This window comes from Aedes aegypti, chromosome 3, assembly GCF_002204515.2.
Source record: "Aedes aegypti strain LVP_AGWG chromosome 3, AaegL5.0 Primary Assembly, whole genome shotgun sequence".
Lineage (NCBI taxonomy): Eukaryota > Metazoa > Arthropoda > Insecta > Diptera > Culicidae > Aedes > Aedes aegypti.
The window spans coordinates 335194418-335217246 of NC_035109.1; the positions used below are offsets into that span (position 1 = coordinate 335194418).

General features: G+C 34.8%; 1 protein-coding gene and 1 long non-coding RNA gene across 7 annotated transcripts in view; both read right to left on the reverse strand.

Annotated features, from left to right (window-relative positions):
* Positions 1-22829, reverse strand: part of LOC5567190 (ral guanine nucleotide dissociation stimulator-like 1) — a 199174-nt gene that overhangs the window by 44536 nt on the left and 131809 nt on the right. The window lies entirely within an intron of this gene.
* Positions 6050-6843, reverse strand: LOC110679535. Its single transcript, XR_002502565.1, has 3 exons — positions 6721-6843; positions 6597-6647; positions 6050-6519 (listed from the first exon to the last, which is right to left on the reverse strand). It is a non-coding gene; the product is annotated as an uncharacterized LOC110679535 (long non-coding RNA).

Below are 22829 nucleotides of genomic sequence, written 5' to 3' on the forward strand. Positions count from 1 at the left end.
ACAATCTACCGAGGCTTTTTTTTATCTGGCATTTGTATAGGATTTTTTTCAAAAATTTCTCAAGAGATTAAACCAAAAATCACCCAAATAATTCTTCAAAAGATTATTTCATAGTTCCTCTAGGAATTTACTTAAAATATTCAACTTGAAATTTCATCATCCTTCAGTGATTCTGCCGAAAATTCTACAGGATTTTTTTTTAAAATGTCTTGAATATTTCCTCCAAACAATCCTCCAAGTATTTTACCTGCTAGACAAGATTATTTTTCAGAGAATTTGTTTTCCGGAAATACGTTATCATCCTGGCATTCTATAATGATAGAATAGTTAAAAGATTCTTGAATGAATTACTTTGATATTGTTCAGGGATTGCTCATTTTTACAAGAATGCATCTCCTTCAAGTATTCATCCAGCAATTTCATCAGAGGATCCTCGTTTTCCACCAGGAATACTTGCAGAATATTCAAATAAATCTACATGGATTGTCACAAAAATTTTCAATTTTATAGTGATTTCCCTGGAAATGTCTTTATTGACACTTTTGAGAATTACACGGGGTTTTCTTTTAGAAATTCTTCTAAGAATGTTTTCAATTATTTTTTAAAGTATTTTACTGTTGATTCTTGTCTCTCCTAAGACTCCTTAAAAATTTCCAAAATGTACTAGACATTTTTATAAATTACTGCACATTATGTTGTACCAAGAGGCTGAAAGAACTCCTAGATATGCTTCTTCAAACGACTATCTAAGTATTTTCAAGGATTTCTCAAACATTTTTTTTTTTGAGAATTGTTACCATTGACGAAGTCCATGTCAAATCGGTCAGTCACAGAATTCGACCATCTTCGATTAGTTGTAAATTTTGCATATGTTTTCGTTATGGTGGAATAAGTGTTTTCCATAAATAAATAAAAAGTTAATTTTGATTCCAGACTAACTTCTGGAAATAGTCTATGAGCTTTGGCATGCAATTTAAAATGAAAAATTCAAGCTCCAAAATTTTGAGTTCCCCATAAAATAAATACGTATCGATGATGCAACAAGAACTTTGAGATTATTCTGAACCATAATAATTATCGAGGTCGCTTCGGATAACAAAAATATGCCGAAAACTTCAGTGGCGCTTAAGTAAACCATTCAGAGATAATTCCCAGGATTTCTTCATATAATTAATAAAAAATCTGCAGTAATTCCTCACAGAACCTGAAACAGTCTACCAAGGCTTTTTTATCTAGTATTTGTATAGGAATTTTCGCAGAAGCTGCTTAAGAATTTAACCAAAAACAACCCAAATAATTCTTCAAGAGATTATTCCATAGTTCTTCTAGGAATTTATTCTACATTGTTTGTACGAAATCTTTCAAAGAATCAACTTGAAATTTCATCATCCTTCAGTGATTTAGCCAAAAAATCTACGGGAATTTGTTTTTAAATGTCTTGAATATTTCCTCCAAACAATTTCCTACAAGTATTTTACCTGCTAGACAAGATTATTTTTCAGAGAATTTGTTTTCCGGAAAATACGTTATCATCATGGATCAGAAAGTAGTTTATAGATTATTGAATGAAGTACTTTGATTTTGCACAGAGATTGCTCATTTTTTCAAGAATGCATCTCCATCAAGTATTCATTCAGCAATTTCATCAGGCGACCCTCGTTTTCCACCAGAAATACTTGCAGAATATTCTGGATTGTCACAAAATTTTTAAATTTTATGGTGATTTATCTGGAAATGTTTTTTATTTTATTCCTTTTGAAATTCTTCTAAGAAAGTTTTCAAATTTTTCAAGTATTTTACTGTTAATTTTTGTCTATCCTAAGACTCCTTGCAGAAATATCCAAAATGCATTTTTATAAATTAATGCACATTGTGTTGTACAAAGAGGCTGAAAGAACTGCTATATATGCTTCTCCGAACGACTATCTAAGTATTTTCAAGGATTTCCCAAAAAAATGTTTTTTGAGAATTGTTACCATTGACGAAGTCTATGTCGAATCGGCCAGTCACAGAATAATCGATTAATTGTAAATTTTGCATATATTTTCGTTATGGTGGAATAAGTGTTTTTCATAAATAAATAAATAGTTCATTTTGATTCAAGACTAACTTCTGAAAATGGCCTATGAGCTTTGGCATGCGATTTAAATGAAAAATTCAAGCTCCAAAATGTTTGACTCTAGAGAAAAACGTTGTATTAAGAAGTTGTATTGAACCGTTTGGGCAACAACAAAAATATATACACTGAAAAATATGTTTAAATTCAAAATTTATTTTTTAATATTTTAGAATCTTGATAGAGAACAGATGCTTAGGATAAAGTTTCATGATAGAGACATTTTTAATTAAAAAGTTTGTTTGATAAGGACTTTTGTTCGAAATTCAAAATTTGGAGTTCCCCATAAAATGAATACGTATCGATGATGCAACAAGACCTTGAAATTATTCTGAACCATAGTAATTATCGAGGTCGCTTTCTATAAACAGTTATTTCCGAGTTATTTGAAATTTAACACAAAAAATATAAATTAAATAACAATATAAGCCATATTCGTTAGATTTTCGTGATTATCCATCAAAAACAATAAATCAGTACAGAGAAATGTGACCTATACTGTTAAAAACCTATTGTTCTTGATGAAGGCTCACGAATAACAAATAAAAAAATTCCCAGGAACATTCTACGGGAAATGAGATTTCCCGGGATTCCCGTTTCCCGGGAAATTATTTTCTGTTTCCCTGGATTCCCGGTTTTCCCTGGAAGCTCTTTTTCAATAAAGAATTGACCACCTAAATTTAATTAAAACCATCAACTTGCTATTGATATCATACCAACCTATGTTCTCACTAGGTCACTAATTATATTTTTATGTTTATCGGCCTTTCTTTGTAATCAGATAGGTATTGATAAATGCATATCTTTTTGACGATATGTTTTCCAAGAATATGCAATACAATATAAAGTAATTTTCGAGGGATCTATTCCATGATGTGAAGGGTTATAAAATTTTCACAATTTCAATGTACAGGTGACAATTTTCAACGAAAGACTCTAGTTTGTTTTTATTCTAGTGTTTGAAAGGGTTATTGGCAAATATTTTTTGAACTCCATACAATTTATCTATAATGACATGATTTTATAATTTTTTTTTGTTTTGCAGCCTAGCAAAAACGAAGTCAACAGATTTTTTCGTAGAAAAATACAAAACAATACTCACAAAAAAAAAGAGAAATAACCGCATAATGTTACTGATCTTGAATTTAATATACACAAAAATATTAATAATTTCAAAAAACTTCACCATATTTGCTTGATTTTTAAGTTCTTAAAAATTTCCTGGGATCCCGGGAATTCCCGGAAATCGACAATTTTATTTCCCGTTTCCCGGGAAGTCAAATCCAGGAAAAATTGGAAACTATACTCCTTAAGTTTTTTTTTCTGTGTTGTCCCTTTTGTGTTGGATTGAGCATCCTGGCTAAAATGAATTTCGGCTCAGTACTGCGTTAAACGCGATTGAGCCTTAAATAAACGAATAGGTAAAAAAATAATAATAAAAATGGCTGATTTCATTACTTAATTGACTTAACGGCTCAACCGATTTCCAATCTTTTTTTATGGAATGAAAGATTGAGAAAAATAAATTAATATGAAACCCTAAAAAACAAAAATTTTATATGGAAACATATAAAAATTTCCTAAAAAACTAGAAATTTTTATATATTTTCATGTAAAAAAATTGTTTTCAGAGTTTTATATTTTTTTCAAGTTGAAATCTTAAGCTTTTATTTCATAAATAAAAGATTGGAATTCGCTTGAGCTGTTCAAAAGTTATGACCTTTTTTTTAAATAAAAAATCTAATGCGCTGAGACCTACAGTGTATGCCGATGAAAAATGACTGATTTTTTATTTAAAAAAATCTCAAAAACTAAAAACCATACATCGCTAGAAATTTGACAGTAAACGTAAAATTTTCTGAACTTTCAAGAAAAAATAAGAACAGCAATAGCCACTTTTGTTCCGAGGCCTTCAAAACATGAAACACGGAAATTTTTTATTTTTTTTTTTCATGTAAAACCATGTTTTGTGGAATTTAATATTTGTCTTTAAAAGTCAAAATCTTTAGCTTCCATGCCGTCCAAGAAAATTGAAAATCGGTCAAGCGGTTCAAAAGCTATAATAAAAAAAAATATTTTGTGAAATCGCGATTTTTCTGGTCACCCTATTTCGGAAATGGTCACTCTAATCAAAAAATCCAAAAACACATGTATCCTTATCCTTAACAGTCGGATAACGAAACAAAATAGGAAATTTTAACGGAATTCGGTGACTAGATAGGTTTTTCATGGAATGGCTGCATGTTGATAATTTAAAAAAAAAAAAAACAAAACTAAAAATATAATTTTCGTGTAAATAAAAATTCAAGTTTTTTTAAATTTTTCAAGATAAAGAATTTTTTTTCCAGTGTGTATTATTCTTAGTAGTCCAAACTCTCCATACAATGTTTTTCTCTAGCACCAACAGTTTCAGAGCTACATTTAATCAAATAAATTTAATGATAAAACCTATAGGTACTCAAGATACTCTTGAGTCAAAATAATCGATTGATCTGTGGAAAACGCTTATTCTACTTTATCAAGATAATCAGGCACGATTTTGAGTAATTTTGACTTATTCTGGAATTCATTCATTGCTTCTTTTTTTAATTTCTTCAGAGATTTGTCCAATAATTACTTCAGGGATTCGTAGAGTGATTCCCGTTAAAACGGATTTTTCCTAAGGTATTTCCTTACATTTTAAAGGATTACTCCAGAAATTGTGTAAGAACTCTAGGGACCTTCGTTAGCGGGGTTGGGACATTTCGCATAAAGACGTTTCACATAAGGACGATTCACATACGGACGTATGGCATAATTAACATTTGGCATAAGGAAAATTATGCGCCTTTTTTAAAATGCTATCTATTCTTGTATGAAACTGCTTTATGCGAAATGGGCCTAGTGAAAAATTCATGGCTACTAAGCAAAATCATGCTGAAGGTGCCTGGATTTGAATCTCGGTCGGTCCAGGTCTCTTCGTAATTCGGAAATTTCCATTACTTCCCTGGAAATAGAGTATCATTGTGCTTGCCACATGGTATACGAATGCGCGTCTTTGACCATAAAAGCTCTAAGTAGGAGTGCTCTTAGGGTCTGTCTCAATTGGGCTATTAAAATCGAATCAAACTTAAATTTGACAGTTTGAAAATTATTCCCCCACCAATTGATCATTGAACTGTCAAATTTAATTCTTCTCTGGTCCAATTCACAAAATTGGCGGCTCAGGAAAGTTATTTCAAGATGCTGAGACAGACCCTCAAGATGCTTTTGTAGATATTGTGATTACTCTTTACAATATATTTTCTGCTTTACAAATTTGTGGTTGCTGTTAATTCTGTTGGATACACTGATTTTTAGGAACAAGAAGTTTGCAAATATGCCAGGAGTGTCTCATCACCATCAAAGATAACCTGCGTGATCCGTACCGGTGTTCCGTAGCCATTTGTTTGAAATTGATGAAGCAACCTTGATTAAACGTGATGAGGAACCCCCCACATTTATGATGGATAGCTAGTTGCACCAGTTATCTGGTCGGCAGGGTTAACTAGGATATTTCATAGATCTCAACCACAAGACGCAGTAAACGGATCGATTGATTATGCATAAGATAAGGTGAAAGACTACTTGGGCATATTCATGATTAAGTTTGACTTTGGGATTTTAGTCGGTCAGATTGACTGAAACTAGTCAATAATGTAGGTACGAATACATTTTTAAACTAACTTCTCGAAGATTGGCACACGAACCAAATGGGGGTCGTGACCCACAGTTTTAAATACTATGTCTTAAAGTATTACAGTTTCTAGTTAAAAATACAGTACAGATGAAACCTAGTTAGCATTCCATACTGAGTATGCAATGTGATATGTTATAACGAATTCAATCATTGACCTCTGAATAAATATTGTTTTGAGTACGTAATCATTTGAAAAAGTTAAAATATGAAATAAGTACACGTTAAATTCATTAATATTTATTTAACACCGCCAGACAACGCTTGAAGAACCTGAGTATGTTTTATACTACACAAAAACTGTTCAAATAAAAATCAAATATTCAAATCTTTGGGGAGAGGCGCGGGGATGTCACGAACATTGTCGACACCGGTACGTGTCCATTTGAGTTATCTCCGGCAGCTCAGTTGTAGCGGCGACGTCAGAAGTTGTCTGTTGTTTCACTACGCACCCTGCCGATTCAAGTCTGAGCGCTGTAAGTACTATATCGGAACTATTCTCTGTAATGGTAATACTGCGGGATGGATACCCCTAATGTAGTTTAGTGTTATTTGCCAGGTTTCCTTCACCGTAGCAAATGTACACCACATCTTAATGTTGTTCGGGTAATTCCAGCCAGAATGGAGTCGTGCGAATGATCATGCTGCGCTTGAGGTAACGTGATGTGTCGGTAGCCATTAGGACTAGCTATTATTGGAAAACATTCGGAATCAGATTATTGGAATCAATAGAATTTACCGAAGGAAGTATTTGAGAAAACATACCTGGTGAAAATTCGATTCCATTACACCAACTGGCAAAACCAACAGCAATCACTGTGATAGAAGAAAACGCTGTTAATTGTTATTAAATATTGTGATTAGAATCATTATTCGTATGTTAACTTACTTGATCCGATTTAGTATCTTGGTTTTGATTACATTCTGCAGGGAACAGGCAAATTGAACCGATGGCCAACACGTTAATCACGAGTGGATTCAAAAATGTGGGTAAACAAACTAGAAAGGACGAATGATTATCCTTCTGTCAAAAATAAGTCTGCTCTGTAGCAGACTTATTTTTGAAAGATCGAAATCAGGGGTGGAATGATTTGTGAACTGTCAAGTTTAAGTCCGAATTATTTTTAATAGCCCAATTGGGACAGACCCTTAGAACACTAAGTTGAAAAGCAGACTCTGACGCTGCAAGGCCAAGAATAAGAAGAAACTCTATTGCACTTTAGGGATTATTCCGAAACATTCTCCAGGAATTCCAACAAGAATTCCTCCTCGGATTGCTATTTTTGCAAAAAAAAATCTATTGGTTGTTCAATTATTTTGCCAAGGTTTTTTCAGAAAGTGTTGAAGAAATTGTCCAAGAATTATCCAATAAAATTCCTTCAAGTATAACTTCGTGAATTTCTTCCAGGATTCCTGCAAGAGTTCCTCACATAAATTCTTCGGATATTCTTGGAAGGAATATGTTCAAGAATTCCCCTACGAGTTCTTTCCAAAGTCCTTCATATTTTTTTTCCTCAAGAATACCTGCAAAAGTTCCTTCCATAAAAACTCTTAGATTGATTTCTGTAGAGATTTCATTACCAATATTCCTTGGACTTCCTGCAGGAATCCCTTCAGAAATATTTTCAAAGTTTCCAGAAAAAATGTTTTAGTAAGTTAGGAAGATATGAAAATAGGAAAATAGGAAGATAAGAAGATTGGAAGATAGGAAGATAAGAAGATAGGAAGATAGGAAGATAGAAAGATAGAAAGATAGGAAGATAGGAAGATAGGAAGATAGAAGATGCATCGAAGCCGCCGCCGATTTGAATTATGTCAGCGCACAGGTCTAACTGTAAGTGAGTAGTATGCAGCGAAACTTTCCTCGCAGACAGTTTTAAAAGTGAGTAAAATAAAAGATTTACGACGTCGTCATCGTCTCGGTTCAACCGGCGACGGCGTCGCGACGATCGTTGCAGTATTAAACTGCTTCCCGGAAGTGCAATTGCTCAATGCAATAACGTTAGGAATGGTAGAGCTCTTTCGCGGACGTTACACAGCTTGAATATTACTTACAACCAGTGTGGCAGTTAGTCGGACTAATGGTAGGCCATTATCCAGGATTCCAGGATTTAGCTTTAATTTCGACGGCTTGGGGTTGGAATGGGAAAATCGATACAGACTTCTGTGCAATCTGTGTACAAGCGTAAAAGTTGACTCACTGAAGAGGGTACCGGGAGGAAATACTACAGCATTGTTTTTACTAGCATTTCACGTTTGTGAAAGTCGGAAATGTGCTACTGAACGTGAGCAAATATAAACATGGTGTCGCAAATATGGGTATACCACCGTCGTCTTGAAAAGATGGATGGAAGGATGGTAACACGTGTTGTTTTGAAATGTCCGGACAGGAGCGTGCGATTTCAGTGAGCAGAATCGATTCAGTTTATTTCCATAGAATTTTATTACTAGCAGTTAGATGAATCTACAAATCTCTATTATATTTTATGAAACGAAACCTTTCTATCAGTACGAAGGAAGAAATTTAAGAACATCTTGATAACAAATTCATGAGATTTTAGAAGGATAATGAAGCATCATAGAACAAAAATTCAGGTGGAAAACTTAAAAGATTGAAGTTTCCGAATGCGTCTAAGAATGGGTCGAGCAGTAATTCTTCTACTCACAACACAAAAACCATTTTTTTCAATTGGAGTTGTTCTTGAAATTTTTTTTCATCGCTCCTGAAGTGATTTTAAATGATTTTGAACGAAGAGTGTTGAAAGATCATTTAGAGAGCGTTCTGGGAGAAACTCTGAAGGTAATGTTTTGAGAATTCAATTCGACTACATCATCCAGACTTAATCGATTTATCTTCCGACCAAGCATATTTTTTCCACGAAATCCAAACACCAAAAAATTATCTAATTTCCTGCTTGCGACAGTTGAAATTCGTTACGTCAATACCGCCGCCGCATTCCGAGAAAACTTTTCCACCATCACAGGCCGGCTGTTTTATATCACAGCACGTCAGCATTTCTCCATAAGAAACAAAATATCTGGAAATTGAAGACGTGCCAAATTTAGCGATGATCTTTTTGTCGTTTTATCCGTCCGGTTGGATCCCACCCATAGCTCTGCTCTCGGCGGCGCCGAGTCCACTCTGCAATTTAAATGACAAACTCGGAAACTTGATTTTGCAACCGACCAACCAAACAAGAAACAACATAAAACTTTATCAAGAAACCTGTTTCATCATAGCCTCGGTTGAGGATTCCGTGGCATCTGAATCGAATTCGAGTATTTTGTTTTTCTGCCCATAATGTCAAAGTGTGTCGTGCGGAATATTTTGCTGGATCCCCAAAGTGTTCAGGAAGACTCGGGGCATACAATGGCTCAGATTGAGCATACGGGCGTCGTCAAGCGTGACGTTCGTCATCAGTGAGCGTGAATTTTTGAATGCAGGAGGAGGGGAATCAAATGGCATCAAAAGGGCGAAATTGGCTTCGGTAGCTCTTCGCGGTTCGGTGGATTGTGTTCGGTAAACGCGAGGAGGACAGGATGATAGACAAAGGGCTACCTTTATGTGGGATACAATAAGAAACATGTTGGCGGATGTGGAGTGAAAATCTCCAGAAACTCCAGTGAAAAACATCAAATTGTTTGAAATATTTCACATAGAGTAACATGTAAACATTAATAGAAACAGTGTTTTGTACAACTTTGACGATCTGTAGCTCAGAATTGTGACGTGCAAGAACATTGCTAAGAACGACATAAGATTCAGCAACCACAAAATTATTAGATACACATTATTTGATCCTTGATACACGCAAAAAGATTTTTCTACGCTGTGTAATAGGCAACTGTAGGGGATTTTGAGGCCAGCATCTATCTATCTATTTAAATACAGCCATTCCATGAAAAACCGATCTAGTGGGTCACCGAATTCCGTGAAAATTTGCTGCTTTGTTTCTTATTCGAAAGAAGGATACACGTGTTTTTGGATTTTTTGATTAGTGTGACCATTTCCAAAATAGTGTAAAAAAATCATAACTTTTGAACCGCTTGACCGATTTTTCTTGGACGGAATGAAAGCTAAGAATTTTGACTTTTCAAGAAAAATACAAATAATATAAAAAATTTCCATAAAAAACTAGAGTTTAATTTATTTTATTTATTTATTTATTTATTTATTTATTTATTTATTTTTTTTTTTTTGATAAGCTGTAATCTCAAGCTTTCATTCCTTAAAAGATTGGAAATCGTTTGAGTTGTTCAAAAGTTATGATTTTTATTAAATAAAAAATCTAATACAGTGTGTGCCGATAAATAAATGATTTATTTTTTATTTTCAAAAATAATATATCACAAAAACTAAAAAAAAACATACATCGCTGAAAATTTGATATTAAACGTAAAATTTTCTGAACTTTCAAGAAAAATGAGAACAGCAATAACCCGTTTGTTCCCAAGGCCTTCAAACACGAAAAAACGGAAATTTTTATTTTTTTTTTTCATGTAAAAAAACATTTTTTGTGAAATTTTATATTTTTCTTGAAAAGACAAAATCTTTAGCTTTTATTTCGTCAAAGAAAATTGAAAATCGGTCAAGCGGTTCAAAAGTTATAATTTCTTATAATATACAAACTTCGCAAAGTCGCAATTTTACTGGTCACCCTATTTCGGAAATGGTCACCCTAATCAAAAAAATCCATAAACACGTGTATCCTTATTTCGGATAAGGAATAACGGTCTTCGGTGACACACTAGATCGAGTTTTCATGCAATGGCTGTATAAATAAAAACGGAATGGTGTTTGTATGTCACGAAATGGCTTGAGAACGGATCAACGAATGGACGTACGTTCTTCACTGTTACATTCGACAAGGGAGGCGACGTAATCGTGCAAGGAATAAGTTCATGTAAGTCTCCGGACTAATCTGGTAAACGGGAGAAGACGAATGTGTCATTTTGTATGAGGGATTACATGCCGTTTAACAACAGCCTATTTGATGGCAAGACGAGGTTTTTCATGACCACTAGTTTCAAATAAGTGAGGTTATCAGTATTTTTAGGTACACTTCCATCATCAAAAATTTTGAAAACGTACCTCTTTCAATCTACTTTTGTCAATTAGAGGTCTGCGACATTTTAGAAATGCAAAATTATTGGAATTCGACTCATTTCACCCAAAGTCTTTAAGTTTCCTGAGGGAATTTTGATATTTGTCTGTAGTTTTATGGCAAGATTCTTCAAACAATATATGTCACCGGCAGTGGGATTGTTTGTTGGAATCTTTTTTAGATTTTACGAAAGATCCTTTGTGATATTCCTTAACAAACTCTTCAGCCCTTGGAAATTTGGCAAAATAGTCCTTAAAGGGTAATTGACTTTATAAAAAGAGTTGAGCCCAATTGGGATAGAATGCTATATCAACCAATGTCTATCACATCTCAATTGTAAGATAGAGTTTGATGAGTACCAGATAAAACATGGGTCATATCACAATATTCCTGAATACTGGAAGCAGTGGTCAAAAAGGCTCTACAGACGAGGAAAACAAAAAAAACAAACTCTTAGAAAAATGTTAAACAAGCATCTGGCTAGATACTCTGCAAATTACTGCAGATACCAGATTTATTTTTTCAGACGTGACCTTTGAGCTGGTGTCTGTTGATTTATTTAGTGATCTATGGAAAAAAATTTCTGACTTTCAAACAGATTTATTGGCAGTATTTTTTGAATGACTGATGCCTTATTGAATTACTGAGAAGAATTTTGAAAGATATCTCTCCGAAGTAAATGTAGTTAATTAAATTTAATCCTGTTTTGTAAATGTATCAGTTTTGAGTGGTCTGCGGGATGTGCGTAGAACTTTGGGAACCGCTGCTCTAAAATCTATATAAATGGTTGGCGTATGGTTAATTTTAGATGAATAAAAATTCGTTTTCAATTATGGTTTTTAAACGGTTTCGAAAAACTTGTACAAAAAATGTATTATGATACATTTCAAAGTGGTTTTCATTAAATGGTTATAGACGCTTTTAAATATTTATCATGAACATCATGGTTTCTTAAAACACATTTGAAAAAATGAATTCCAAAAGACTTCTTGATATAAACTTTTCAATCGGGACATTTTTTTCTGTTTAATGCACATATTCTTGATTTTAGAGTGTAAACAACATCAGACAATAAGAAAAAAATATGTGCTTCGGTATAATTTCTACGAAAGACAGGAATGCTAGTGAGTTTATCTGAAAGCGCCGATAATCAGCAAAACCTGGTCGGATGGAACGTCTATTGAGAAATTCCACTAATCTTTCGAAAAATATTGGTTTTACAGTCAACTCTCCTTTACTCGATATTGAAGGGACCATCGAGTAAGGGAGGTATTGAGTTACAGAACATAAAACCAATACAACTGCGATCCAAGGAACCATCGAGTTAGCCATGGAAACCCACTTTTACTATGGTTCTCTAACTCAATATCGAGATACGGAATATCGAGTAAGGGAGAGTTAACTGTAGTTCCTTTAATATTTCAATGTATTTTTTAAATAGTACCAAAGAAGAAATAGTACTAAAGAAGGTCTAATATTATAACATCCCTCATTTTTTATTATAGGCTTACTTAAAGTCATTGGCGTAAACACGAGGGGGGAAAGGGCGGTCTAAACCCTCCCTGGAAAAGTTTAAGAGCAAAAATCAATGTAGTTGGAACATAAATCAAATGAAAACTTTAATTTGAGTGTAGGTGTGAACTAATCTTGTCAATTTAATATAAGATTTCCTCGAATTTTAGCGGATTTTAAGTATTTCTCTAAATCAACGTACAGAACAAAAATTGATTCAAAATCCTAAAACCTTTCCATTTTATTAAAAATTAAATCTTTCCCTTAAAAAAGGAATAAGCTTTATAGACATCAGTAGCGTATGTTAAATGTTTATCTGAAGGAGGGCGTATACATATAAGTTTTTTTTCAGATGAAAATAGGGGATTTTTCGCACTTGTTTTGGTGTTTGCCATTCTTAAACCAAAAATAGTAAAAAACAACCTTAGGGGGGTCTGTAGCCTTGAAGTTACGCTTTCGCTTCATAAGCGGAAGGTCATGGGTTCGATTCCCAGCCCCTCCGCAAAAAACCCGTCCAGCCACCAGAAGACGCTTTGGGGAGCACATCCATCCTCCGTCAGTATCAGATGGTGACTGACCTCACTAACAACAGAGCTCTCTCCTACCTGTTCGGTGTGAGAGTAAAAGAGTAGGAGAGAGTGAAAATTGATGTAAATATAGATAAGTTAAAAATAGATCTGTATCGACAAAAAAGCTACAGATCACCTGATTCCGGCACAGTAGTGACCACGAGCACAGAGTGCCTTAAAAAAAAAATAAAAATCTCATATGCCCGTGAACGACGCAACTAGAACTGGGAACTGAACTTGCCTTAATCAGCTTGGCAATCTAATATTCTGTTTCCTAGTTTAAGCATGTTTTATCCCGAATAAATGTAAGTCATCAAACAATTTAAGAATTGAACAGCTCAAATAACGTTATGACAGCGGCGCAGCTGAAATATTTTATGATAAATATTACAGCATGGACATATCCTACTAAGTATTATTGATTCAAAACAATTCCTCTGATTCAGGCCGAAATTCCCTGAGAATTAAGGTTTTTTTTCAGGTTGAATTTAATTCACTGATAATTCCAAATTTTTCATGGTTTTTCCAGGTAGGTAATATTGTAAGGTTATGCCGTTACTCTTCTTGGGGAACGCATTGCTATCCTTAGGAACGTGCAGAAGGAAAGACTTTTCAGTTTTTTTAATTTTCTCAACTTTTAGGGAACAGATCAAATTGTTACGTATTATGTTAATATAAGGTTTTTTTTTAAATATCAGTTGATTACATCTATTTATAGAAATCTTGAAATACTTTCAAGCATTCAATGGATTTTGATGACCTCATTTAAAGATATTGAACATGATCCCGAACGAGAAAACCTATGCAATGAGCAAGAAAACAAAAATAATTCAAACTGGGATCAGGAAATGAGAGTTATCTTGGGAACTTTTCAGACCATTCAGCAAGACACTGCCGCAGAAATTATTTCAGAGTGTTCACCAAGAATTTCTCCAAACATTCTTTACTCGATTTCGCTAAGATTGCACCCAAAATTTACGCATGGGAAATCTTAAAAAGTTCAAGCAGTAATTTCTCTAAGGATGCCTCCACAAATTTCTTTGGATTTCCTTCAATGTTTTCGCTCAGAAATTCTCAAAGATTACAACCAGGAATTTCTCTAAAGAGACTTTTAGATATAGAGACTTCTTCTAAAAATCCTTCGAAAAAGTTCTGAGGAAGTTTTCAAAGAGTTTATCTAGCGAAATTGTCAAATAAATTCATTAAAAAAAGCCGAGTGGACTTTCTTAATTGATCAATTGATTATTATTCTGATGTCTTTTCTGTGAAAATCCTGATGAACTCTTGCAAGGATCTCTCGAAAACTCTTAAATTGCTGAAAAAGTTTTGGTGGATTTTTGGATTAAATTATTTAAAAATTCAATCGGATTACTAAATTATATCATCTAGGATTTTCTGAAACTACCTTGTAAACAAAAAAAACGGGACCCCCTGAAGAAATTTATGTAGCTGTAGAATAAGTCGGTATGGAACCTTCAATGAAGTTATTCTTATTTGAGATTTTACTTGAGAAAGAAACCACTGGATATTTGTTTTGAAGAATGTTGGAAAAAATCATAGAAAATATTCTGAAGAAACTAAATGAAAATTCCCTATCGAATTTCTTAAGGAATTTCAGGATAGATTTCCTTGAGAAACTTTTGAGTAATTGCTAAGACAAACCGTGGATGAGTTCATAAATGGAGAATAACTGAAAAAAGGGTGCAAAATTTTTTTTACAAATTTACAAACCTTTTTTTACGAGATTGGTACCACTGAGTGCTCAGTAAACATCTCTTTCTGACGGGATGTCAGCGCGGTGCCTATTTATTTGCTGAGATTCGTAAAACAAAATCACCTGACAAACATCATTTTTTGCGAAACTTAGCTTGCAATTTTGTCGAATATACACAGCAGTACCGACTATCTCCAAGCATAACTTACTGTATAGGAGCAAATTGAAAAAAAATATTATGATTTCCTGGGAAGATCTCTTATCGAATATCTGCAAAAACTCTAGAATAAACCTTTGAGGAAGAGCTCCAGTAGAAATCTTTAGCTCACTACTGGAAAATATGTTGTAAGAATTGATGGAAAAATGTCTGATGGAAATCCAGGCAAAGCATCTGGGAAAATTTGGAGAAAGTAAAATGCCTTGAAAAAACTCTGAAGAAATTACTACATGAAGCTTTGAGAGGATTTGTGCGAAATATCTAGAGAAATTCTTGGAGAGATGCCTGAAGAAGTCCTTGGAAACAGTCCAGAAGAAAGCTCTGTAGAAATCATTAAACAAAATTGCAGGAGCTTTCCACCGAAGTATCAGAGAAAAAAATCGAGTAAGAGTCTGAAAGGTCATCTGAAGTATCTATCACAGTTTTCACAAGGAGAATAGTAACTGTAGAGACCATTTTGATTTCCAAAGAGACTTAAATAGTAACTCGTAATGACTCGTAATAAGCATAAACATTAGTTTATTTCCCCATTGTAATTAATTGCAATCTCTTCTATCTGAGTAGTAATTAATTGAGGACTTCAAATTATCTGTGATGGCAAAATTTTGAACACTTCTAAAATACCAAAATGATAACATATTTTATAAGAATGATATTTTATGTTAGTTAGTATTTTTGACTAAATAACGTGTTTTACTATGATAATATATTTAGTTATTCGATAATTTTCATCGATAACATATTAATAACAAATTTAACCAATATTATATGTTTTGCTAATGATATTGAAGTTCATATGTAAATAACATAACAATGGTTAAACTAGATATGAATGCAAAACTTGCTCTTATTTTATCATTAGGTATACTGATATTCACCTCTACCCCGGAAGCACTCAGTGAATAGCTGTAGAAGTGCTCATAAAACACTCAGTAGAGAAGCGAACTCTGTTTTAGTTGAAGTATCGCCGAAAAAAGGGAAAATTACATAAAAACATCTTCTTCTTCTTTTTCTTCTTCTTCTTCGCATCAATATCCACACTGGAACATAGCCTGCTTATCAGCTTAGTGCTCTTATGAGCGCTTCCACAGTTATTAACTGAGGGCTTTCTTTGCCGAAGTTGCCGTTTTCGCATTCGTATATCGTGTGGCAGGTACGATGATTCTTCTATGCTCTGGGAAATCAAGCAAATTTCCATTACGAAAAGATCCTGGACCGACCGGGAATCGAACTCAGACACCTTCAGCACGGCTTTGTTTTATATACGCGGACCCTAACCACTCGGCTAAGGAAGGCCCCCATAGAAGCATATGAAACTCAAATTAAAAATTAACGGATCAACGCTTCCAAAAATCGAAAGCCTGAACCTGATACTGAAATGAAAACACTTCCACAAATATTTACGCGCTTCGGCTCAGTTTCCGTTGCGTTATTGCCAGCCGCAGCACAGCCATCGGTCAAACGACGGACGCTCCAACGGATATTGATGAATTCAATTATAATCTATCCAGAACTTCGCGTCGATTTCTGCTAGCTACCGGGCGATATGGTCGGTCATGCCGCAGCACTTGCCATTGTCAGTACACGGCGATGGATCGATACGCCATCCATCGAGCGCCCCAATCGAATTAATTTCTAATTGATTCGCCCTAATTGCCACCGACTGACCTCCCCAATAGTAGACACTGGACTTGCTTTGAGCTCTCATTATTCAATTTTACCACAGCGACGACGATGGTGCTCGTTGTCCACCATCAATTTCCAGCGTAAAGAGCTTGAATTTTCCTAGATGGTCGTAGCGGTAAATGAGCTGCTAACCAGTAAGACCAAGCTGCCGGTTTTGGGTTCGAATCACACCGGTCGAAGATCTTTTCGTAAAGGATGTTTTCTCAGCTTCTAAAAGCGTAGTTTAATCTCGTACCTGCTACACGTATACACATGAAAAATGGTCAGATGGCAAAAAAAGCTCTAAGTTATTAACTGTGAAAGTGCTCATTGGGACGTAACGCCTTAAGGAAGAAGAAGACGCTTCGATTTTCCGGTGTTTGAACGATAGGTAAGTGAGTGTTAGAATTTCCATCAGTTCCCAGCATTGATTGACCTTGTGACAGTTTTTTACTCAGTCGATACTATTTTCGGCGGAGGGCTTGTGGGTGGCGCTGATTGGATTGATGGTGACGTCGGAGGAGAAATTTTGTTTATGTGCCTCTAAACCAAATATCTACCCACGAATTTGCATATGCCTAGACTGTGAAGCTATATGATATGCAGAGGCGTCGCGTCCACATGTGCAACATGTGTACTGCACAGGTGGCAACTCGTTCATCCTGACCGCCTACAATATGTACTAGTTTTCTCTATTATTCATAGCTTGCAACGCAATTTTTACTTAGCAAAATATCTGTTGTTAAATTTTTGCTATGCAAATTAAATGCAAATGCTGTTTTGTGCGACGCGCGATCTGACACTTGATTTTTTCTTCACGCTAAGCACGATGCATGCTGTGTAGCTCTTTGTTGCACGCTACACTTCGCTGCGGTGACGATGAAAACCAACGCGTGCACTCTCATCGGGAAACGCGCTGCCTTGTATCGTACACGCAATTCTGTCTATGTGATAGAAAGCTTTTTCGACTGCAAGTGCGAGTGTGTAAGTAGCCAAAGCGTCAACTCTGGCCGGTGCACAGTCTTGCCACATCAATCTGTGCAAGCATGCGGATGGGAGAGATAAGAGAGAAATCAATCTACGGGAGAGATCTATTTAGCTCTCTTTTGACCTTGGCGCCTTCAGCATCACCACGCTTGTGGTGTCTAGGCAGGTATGATTTTTCGGGCGGCTGACGGTAGGAAGTTTCTTCAAGTTTGGCAATCAGTACTCGCGCTGCTGTTTTTGTATAATATTGGTTGAAGACCTCGCTTTCAACACACACGATTTATGCGGTTGTACTTGTGATGGTCAATCAGATGACAACCAAAAAATTAACTCAAGAGCGGTCGCGCCCTTCGTCATCGCCAGCATCTTGACGCTTGTGATATGTTTTAAAAGCAAGCAGTTTTCATGATGCGTGCACTAAGTACACGATGCTGCCGGTTCTGAATAAACTCTATGTAAAGATATGTAAGCTACGGTTGTAGACCTGTATTGCAATTTTAGCTAGAAATAAGTGCATTATAAATCGTCACTGATGACCCGCATAATTAGAATTATTTTCATATTTAATTTTACATTTTGCCTATTTGTTAAAATTGCAAAAGTGTTGGTTGAGTTTATAAATCAAACTAAACAAGCGATTAGCATAGGAAATCTTAAATATTTTGAACTAACTGAAAGATCAGAAGAAAATTATATTTCAAAACGAAGGTTAGTAACCACTAATTACACATTTTTATTAACTTTAAAAAGGGTTTGGACCCTAGGCACCTTGACAAAAAAAAATGACACTAAATAAGAAGTGCACAGGTTGACAATTAGACCACGCGACGCCTCTGATGATATGAACACCATAACGGAGAGATTCTAGCGGATATTGATTCCTAACGCTCTGCTTAAATATGGGTCAATTTATATTGAATAAATTGTAAAAAAATACCTTCTTGGATTTTGATTTATTTTGAATTCATCATTTTTAGAGCTACAATTTTGTTAATTAACTCATTGCGCGTGGTAAAGATGGACAAATTATGAGTGCAATTATGAAAATATACATGCTCAGGTAAGGTTTGAACTCTGGACTATTGTAGGATTGACCAACCAAACCAAATTGACCAACTAAGCTACTGAGCCACTTCTTGTTATTCTTGGCATTAACGTTGAGACAGAGCCTGCTTCTCAGCATAGTGTTCTTATGTGCACTTCCACAGTTATTAACTGAGAGCTTTCTTTGCCAATGTTATCATTTTCGCATTCGTATATCGTGTGGCAGGTACGATGATACTCTATGCCCAGGGAAGTCAAGGAAATTTCCATTACGTCCGGGATTCGAACCCAGAATCCTTCAGCATGGATTTACTTTTTAGCCGCGGACTTTAACCACTCGGCTAAGGAAGGTCATCATCTGCATAATTTAAAAGATTCCACAATCAAAAATATTCCATAAGATATCACAGAGGAGTTCATAAAATATCTTCAGCAGTATTTTAAAAAGGAATCATAAGAAACACCTTGGGAAAAGTTATGCAGAAATCTCTGGATAGAATTTTGGACTGGAGGAATTCTTTTGAATCATACTAGATTATTAAATTTCAAGAATAATATCTGAATACAATACCAAAAGGGTTTTAGGAGTTTTCTCAGAGGTATCTGATAGAACTTTTGATTAAATCCTCAATGAAATTCATGGATCATTTATGGCCGAATCCCAGAAAAATTACAAAGAGTAATATGTCTAAGGAAATAACTTGAGGAAGAAAAAAGCTGAATAAAATTTTTAAGAATCCTTTGAATAAATCTTAAATTGATTCCTTAAAATACATTGCAGGATCCCTGAATCAATACTTGGATGATTTTGATTGTAATTTCAGGAGGAAATAATCGAAGACATCTGTTGAGGAATTTGGATGTATCCCTAGTTGACCTCTTAATACTTGAATTCAGGAAAATAAAATCTTTGCAGTAGATTACAGATGAATCTCTGCAACAAATGTTAATGTAAAACTTAAAAACTCATACATAGTGTCTTTAAAACAATCAGATTGATAGAAACCATTCAGAAGTTTCTTAAAGAACTCCTTGAAGGATGCAAATTACTCGAGAAAGGAATCTAAAAACAAATCCTAGAAAATTATTTACAGGAATCTCTAGACATTTCCATAGAGAATTTTCTGTGGATCCATGGGATCCATTAGAACATGCGAGATGCCTGGAGAAATTCGAGAGTTCTTCCTGAAAAAATGCTAATGGAGTCTATCTAAAGGAATTCTTGGAGGAACTGTATGAAGTCTTATAGGCCTATTCACAAGACGTTCCAAATCAGATGATCGGGAAGCTCTTTGAAAGTTCTTCTATGGAAATGGCAGCCACGTGTGTGAACCGGTCCTCCACCGATGTAAACAAATGCATAGACGGACCTGTCACATGGAAAGGCTTATATCCCTTTTCAGTATAACTGGCTAGGCTGGCATTGCCGGTCAATGAGAGCTCTTCCAATCGCATCGTTGGATGGACTTAGCCAACAAATTGAACCAAGATGCGTATCGGACACCACTTCAGTTCGGTACTTTCTACAGTCTAAAGTTCCTCGTACTTTAGCTCGAAAGTTCTGCTTGCAACTGGTGCGAACTTTTTGGAACTTATAGTTCATTTTAACATAACAGGTCGAACATTTGGTCACTTTGGATATTGTTAAGAAAATGCCCTAAAAATGAGTCTCTTACGGAAATATTTCAAAGGATTTCTCCAGGAATTCCTCCAGAAATTGTTTTGTAGATTCCTCCGAAAAGTCCCTTAGAAATTCATTTGAGAATTAATTAATGGAAAACTATTTGAACTCTGCTATTATGCATTAAATAATCAAACATTTTTTATTATTTGTGGAATTTCTTATACTATTTGCCTTCAAGATCTCATCGGAAGTCTCTTGGATTTGTTCTAGGAATTCATCTAGAAATTACTTCTAAGATTATTTTCAGTAATGCTTTGAAAAAAAAGCAATCAAGCTTTCGTCCTGTCATTCCGCTTACCATTGCATCAGATGTTGGTCAAACTTTTTTCCAACGTGTTTTTTTTTAAATTCCTTCAAGAATGTATTCATGATTTTTTAACAAATGTTTAGAGTTTCCATTTTTTTCTGGATTTGACTTCCCGGAAAACGGGAAATAAAGTTTCCATTTCCGGAAAATTCCTAAAAACGTAAAAATAAATCAAATTTGATGGAAAAATCGTATTTCATGTATATTTATTTTGTTACAGTAGATTTGTATTGTTACTTTTACTTGTTGTGAGTAATTTATTCTTGTTCCTCAAAAAAATCTGTTGGCTTCGTTTCAAACGCTAGGCTTCAAAACATTCCTTAAAGTTCATTTGGAGCATATTTTTGACAAATCTTATGAAGTTCAAATAATGTTTAGTAACATTGAATCAATTCTTTGTAGCACAAGCATGAAAACTAACTAAAGTCTTATGTTGAAAATTGTGAGTGTTACTGTTACATCAATGAAAGCCTACTCAATTCATGGGAAAGATCCCTCGAAAATACTTAATTTTATATGGCGTATAATCTTTTTGTCGAAAACACATCATCAAAGAGATATCAATTTTATCAACAACTATTTGATTACGAAAAATAACAAATCAACATCGAAATATAACTAGTGTTCTAGTACATCGTTTCCCAAACTTGGATTTCGCGACCCCCAACGTTTCGTCACCTCGCATTTTGTAGTATATGCAAAGCGAGGCGCTGACGGGTTGGGCGGTCGTGAAAGCCAAGTTTGGGATAAGATGATAGTGAGGTCATTGGATAGTATGATATGAAAACTAAATTTGGCGATAATTTTTGTTTAAAAATAGATGGTCATTTTTTTAATGGAACTACCCGAGAAATACGGAAATCACAGGAACAACGGGAATCCCGGGAAACAAGAGGGATTCGAAACTCTAGAAATGTTTCTAAAAATTCTTCTGAGAATTGCTGTAAGTAGACTTACAGTGTGTTTCTTTACAAATTGTGTCACAAATTTCTCCATGCGTTTTTCCTGTAGTTATTCCTAGAAATTCTCTAGAATGTTTCTGGCATCATTAAAGCATTTTTTGCAGAAATCTCGTCAGGAATTTCTACAGAAATTCCTTCAAGTATTCTCTGAGCGGTTTCATTAGAGTACAATCCAGCGTATTATCCAAGACATCATCCAGGAAATCAAACACATAGGGTCGATGTACCAATAGCCGCATAGCTAAGAACAAATATTCGTATAAAATCGAAAAATAAAGTCTGCGGAATTATTTTTAGATCATCTGAAAGCTTTTTATCTTAGCTTTGTGGAAAAATTATGAAACATACGAAAACTCATGTTTTTATATTTATTATCGCTTGTGCCACTATAGGAACACAAGTGCCTATAGTAGCACTATTCCTAATTTCTGTTCCTATAGTAGCACTAGCCTCACGGAATAGGCAAAACACAAATCAAAACCGTATTTTTACAAAACTTTTATATTTTTCCTTTGAAGTGTGGATCAAAAGCGTTCGATTGATGTAAAAAAGTTCCTAATTTATCAACTATTTTGTTTAATAACAAAAGAGTTTCTCTTAGTAGTGCTACTATAGGAACAATAGGTTAACTATAGGTGCAAGGGAGCTAAAGTTTTAAGCATATATATTTATTTCGATCATTTTTTGAACAAAATCGAGCTGTGTGTCAATGGTACTTAGAAAAATAGCTACTGATCTTCATGTCAAAAATTATTTTGCTACGATTACCAGCGAAACGGCCGTAAAAAGTCACTAGTGCGACTATAGGGGACCGTCCACTAAGGGAACACCGACCCTATTGCTCCAGGATTTTTCTCAATTGTTTTTCATGGAATCCTTCTAATAATTTCTACAAGGATTCTTCAATGGGGATTTTATATTCCATATGTCAATTTCTCTAGTATTTTCCCATACTTAATTCAATGATTTCTTCAGGAATGCTTCCAAAAAATCTACTATAGAGATTACTTAACGGATTTCCTGAAGGAGTCAAAGAAAGCAATCCTGGAAGAATTCTGAAGGACTACATATGTGTCCATATGGAACAATCCCTCTCCACGTGATCCTCTTCAAGGAATGCTTCTTTGATTCTTCCAGGCAATTCGTTAGAAAACACCCGTAGAGTTTACTTTGGGATTCCTCCAGGTTTTTTTTTACAGCGATGTAAGGAGATCTTCCTAGAATTTGTTCAG